The following is a 5,337-nucleotide window of genomic DNA, read 5'->3' on the forward strand; positions in this document are numbered from 1 at the left end:
GGATCACACACCGGGGACAAAGAGTGTGTGTGTGTGTGTGTGTTTGTGTGTGTGTGTGTGTGTGTGTGTGTGTGTTGACCATGTTCGTCTTCTCCGTCAGCAGCCAATTGGTCAGCTCATTAGAGGATCATACATCAGAGCTGGCCTGACCTCCCTCCTCGCTCTCGCTCTCTTTCTGGGACTCAGTTTGGATCCTCCAAACGTCCACTCTCTTAGCCCCAGTAGGCTCATTTTAAGTATAATTCTGAGGTACTTGTACTTTACATGAGTATTTCCATTTTATGCTACTTTCTACTTCTACTCCACATCTCAGAGGGAAATATTGTACTTTTTTATTCCACTACATTTATTTATTAATTATTTAGAAATCTCACTTGAAGGCGTGTATATATAACTCGACATTACAAAGACATTCCACGTGTCATGAGGACACTTTTTGCCACGCAACAAAACTACGGTAATTCAGACTCCATTCAGAAAACAAGCATTTTAAAAGTTGTTTGCTTGTCGTCTTGCAGACAGAACTGACAAAGCATGAAATAAGAACTTTTTACACATCAATAATGATCATTATGTTGTCATTTCGGCATCATTTTGATCCGTTTACAACAACGTCACTGCCGTATTTATATGCCTAGATGACTTTATGTTGAGTGTTGATGGAGCAGCTGCAGAGCCTGGCACTGATCCATCCAGACTCCATTCAGAAAACAAGCATTTTAAAAGTTGTCTGCTTGTCGTCTTGGTAACAGACCTGACAAAGCATGACTTTTTACACATCAATAATCATCATTATGTAGTTATTTCAGCATCATTTTGATCTGTTTATTGATATTAAATCACAGCACAATCTATTTATTTTGGGTTAATACCGCAGTAGAGACGCTTGGCTCGCTAGATACAGTCAATGTGATGTCACTGTATGTGAATACATCTCGCCGCCGGGTGACGTTATGAACCCAGACACGACGGCGTTTGGTTTTCTGACATATCTGGGACTTCAACAACATGTACAAAGCAGCAGCAGTAGTTATTTCTTCCATGGTTGATGGAGGAAATGGAGGAAAGAAAAGTTGTTGGTATCTATGGAGACGAGCTCCTCCTCCTCTCCGGAGCGTCTAGAACGAATGAACACAAATGATATTGGTGGTCCAACTCGCACGATTAAAGCGAGGCCTTTAGAGCTGTCCACTTGTGATCGGATCAGTCCTGTGTTTGTTTGACCCATCCACTTCCCTAATGTATATTACATTATTGGAATATAATTATTGATGCAACTAAGCTCAGGGTTCAATGTTAGCTCACACTGTCCCTGTTAAATGAACCAATACATAAATAATCACTATGAGGAGCACTGAACACACCTCGAGTGTTGGTCTCATCTCTGAGTCCTCTGATCCGGGACACAGCTGCTGTTTCCATGTAAATGTTGTGCAAATTTTAACCAAATCTCAAAAAAAAAATTCAAACTTGTGAGTGTTCCTACAAACGAATGCAATGTGAAAGTTGTCGAGTGGACGTGAAAAGATGACACGACGAGAGGTCCAGTAAATCCTCTGCTTTTGTCACGTTCATGAATTCATTTGTGTTTTTATTTAACACCGTTAATTCAGCTTTTTATTGATGGAGATCTGGAACAGTTGTTGGCAGCATGAAGCCGATGCTGCATCTTTGAGCAGGTTGTGTAACATCATTGTTTAATCTAAAAATCAGAGTTTTATCACGTTTTCTCTTTTAATCAATAAGCAAACTTTTCAACCACATCCAGGAGGGAAAACTCTCTTTTACTGTCAGACTCAAATATCTCAAAGAATATTCCATTGACGCCAATGAACCAAACCGTTGGATCAAACGTTCATGATCAACAGAGGATGGATCACTCTGACTCTTCATGTAGCGCCACCTGCAGGTCAAAGTGTGTTGGACGGGTTGTTATGAGCAGTTAACGTAACGTTTGTCATCTTAATCTAATAAATATGTCATCTGTCTGACAATCTCACCACGACGTCCATTTAGTAGCTGTTCTAGAGTTTTCCGTCATATTTTGCGATCTTCATCGGCAGACGGAGTTTGTCCAGTGGTCATAGAATATTAAATGTTTAAATTTTAACTTTGTCAGCATTTTAAGGATTTTGGTTTTTAGCCGTTGCCATCTTGATTTTTTGCCCGTCGCCATCTTGGTTTTTAACCGTCACCATCTTGGTTTTTGCCCGTTGCCATCTTGGTTTTTGCCCGTCGTCATCTTGGTTTTTGGACGTTGCCATCTTGGTTTTTGCCCATCACCATCCCAGTTTTTAACCGTCTCCATCACAGTTTTTGGCCTTCGCCATCTTGGTTGTTGCCCGTTGCCATCTTGGTTTTTGTCCGTCTCCATCTTGGTTTTTGCCCGTCGCCATCTTGGTTTTTGGACGTTGCCATCTTGGTTTTTGTCCGTCTCCATCTTGGTTTTTGCCCGTCGCCATCTTGGTTTTTAACCATCTCCATCTTGGTTTTTGCCCGTCGCCATCTTGGTTTTTAACCGTCGCCATCTTGGTTTTTGCCCGTTGGCATCTTGGTTTTTGCCCATCGCCATCTTGGTTTTTAACCATCTCCATCTTGGTTTTTGGACGTTGCCATCTTGGTTTTTGCCCGTCGCCATCTTGGTTTTTAGACGTTACCATCTTGGTTTTTGCCCGTCGCCATCTTGGTTTTTAACCATCTCCATCTTGGTTGTTGCCCGTTGCCATCTTGGTTTTTGCCCGTCGTCATCTTGGTTTTTGGACGTTGCCATCTTGGTTTTTGCCCGTCACCATCCCAGTTTTTAACCGTCTTCATCCCAGTTTTTGCCCATCGCCATCTTGGTTTTTAACCATCTCCATCTTGGTTGTTGCCCGTTGCCATCTTGGTTTTTGGACGTTGCCATCTTGGTTTTTGCCCGTCACCATCCCAGTTTTTAACCGTCTCCATCCCAGTTTTTGCCCGTCGCCGTCTTGGTTTTTAACCATCTCCATCTTGGTTGTTGCCCGTTGCCATCTTGGTTTTTGGACGTTGCCATCTTGGGTTTTGTCCGTCGCCATCTTGGTTTTTGGACGTCGCCATCTTGGTTTTTAGACGTTACCATCTTGGTTTTTGCCCGTCGCCATCTTGGTTTTTAACCGTCTCCATCTTGGTTTTTGGACGTTGCCATCTTGGTTTTTGCCCGTCGCCATCTTGGTTTTTAACCATCTCCATCTTGGTTTTTGCCCGTCACCATCTTGGTTTTTAACCGTTTCCATCTTGGTTTTTGGACGTTGCCATCTTGGTTTTTGCCTGTCGCCATCTTGGTTTTTAGACGTTACCATCTTGGTTTTTGCCCGTCGCCATCTTGGTTTTTAACCGTCTCCATCTTGGTTGTTGCCCGTTGCCATCTTGGTTTTTGCCCGTCACCATCCCAGTTTTTAACCGTCTCCATCCCAGTTTTTGCCCGTCGCCATCTTGGTTTTTAACCATCTCCATCTTGGTTGTTGCCCGTCGCCATCTTGGTTTTTAACCATCTCCATCTTGGTTGTTGCCCGTCGCCATCTTGGTTTTTAACCATCTCCATCTTGGTTTTTGCCCGTCACCATCCCAGTTTTTAACCGTCTCCATCCCAGTTTTTGGCCTTCGCCATCTTGGTTTTTGGACGTTGCCATCTTGGTTTTTGTCCGTCGCCATCTTGGTTTTTGGACGTCGCCATCTTGGTTTTTAGACGTTACCATCTTGGTTTTTGCCCGTCGCCATCTTGGTTTTTAACCATCTCCATCTTGGTTTTTGCCCGTCGCCATCTTGGTTTTTAACCGTCTCCATCTTGTTTTTTTGCGACCAGAAGTGACACACAGGTTGGAGCAAAGTACAACTAGAAGTTTTTTTCAAAAATATCCGTTTTTGTGACCCCAAAACTCTGTTTGCGTGTGAACCGTGTGAACCGTGTGAACCGTGTGAGCGAGAGGCCATAGCGTAGAGGAAAACATCCGTTCTCAGTGTTCATGTAAACGTAGTCGATTTAAAAAGAACAAAACTTCTCCTCTGATTCTGATTTGAGACCTTTTGGCTCAACAAAGAATCACGACTTCCACTGCAGAACAGACTCTGTCACTGTACACACACACACACACACACACACACACACACACACACACTATACATATATCTCCTCCAAAATATACCCACTTAACTCACCCTGACAGCCCCCCCCCCCTCCTCCGGTCCTCGCTGCTGTTGCTATTGTCCTAATACTCACAAACCAATTTCATAAACCCAGTTAACAGCCTGCAGAACTTCAGCGAGCTGATAGACTGACAGCTCTCTGACAAAAGGCACAAATCCCCCCGCCGCTAATATCTGCTGTCAGCCCGGACGCATCTAAAACGCCGCTAATGCGTCGCCCCTCTGCCGCCGTGCCCCCACCAACTTCCACCCCCCCTTTCCTCCACCGCCGCCACCGCCACCGCCACCTCCACCTCGCTGCAGCCGACAGACAGAAAAAGAGAGAGTGATATGAATACTCTGAGCATAACAATGCTATATACAAAAAAAAAAGCTGCTCTCTAATGGCGGCGGCGAAGAGCGAAACATATTTAGCGTGACAAAAGGAGCTTCTGTGTGACGGGATGTTCAATCTTCCCAGGTGTCAGTGCCTTCACACGGGAGGGGAAATGGGTGCCAGACGGAGAGACATCCAAACCCCAGAAGTGCATCCTAAGTAGGCGTCGTGTTGCAGACAGAGCCGAGTGATGCTGATGGTGATAGTGATAGCAGCATGATGATGATGATGATGATGATAGCGCTGCTATTTGGCCTTGATGGGACGCCGTTTTTTGCCGCCACGCAAACAGTTTGTGTCGCTGCTTCCACTGTTTGGCTGCGTCTCTGAGAGCGGAGCTTGGTTAAACAAAAGGAGGTGTTTTATTGTGGCGGGGTGGCGGTTGAAAGAGAGTAGAAGCTCTTTTTTTTCAGTTTAACGTCACATTTAGCGAGTTTAGTGAGTCGGGGTGCAGTTTGTCCAGAACGTTGAGCTGATGGGTGATGAGCTGGAAGGTCACAATGTTCCCGAGCAGGTGAAGCCATCAGACCGAACGCCCACTGAGACGTTTTCATCTCAAGTCATGTGAAGAATTTCATTTACACTTTGACCCCAGAACATTTTAAGAGTTTCAACCCCGTTAGCTTTATTTACTCCTGTGATGGAAGAGTTAGCTGGAGGCTAACTAACGCTAGCAGTGGGCTAAAATGTCCTCTTGCTGTGTTGTTGGCTGAATCCAGATATCACAAACATTAGAGATGATAAACTGTGATTGGAGGCTCTAGAGCTACAATATCAGAGAAGCGTTTCAGAGACGG

At 44.6% G+C, this 5,337-nt stretch overlaps 1 long non-coding RNA gene across 1 annotated transcript in view; it reads right to left on the reverse strand.

Moving 5' to 3' along the window:
- Positions 1–239: 239 nt before the first annotated feature.
- The window catches only part of LOC119474621, an 18,935-nt gene continuing 13,837 nt past the window's right edge, over positions 240–5,337 (reverse strand). The window contains exon 3 of the long non-coding RNA XR_005203600.1: positions 240–252. This is a non-coding gene — a long non-coding RNA (uncharacterized LOC119474621). The remainder of the gene's footprint in view (positions 253–5,337) is intronic.

This window comes from Sebastes umbrosus, chromosome 16 (genome assembly GCF_015220745.1).
Source record: "Sebastes umbrosus isolate fSebUmb1 chromosome 16, fSebUmb1.pri, whole genome shotgun sequence".
NCBI classification, from domain to species: domain Eukaryota; kingdom Metazoa; phylum Chordata; class Actinopteri; order Perciformes; family Sebastidae; genus Sebastes; species Sebastes umbrosus.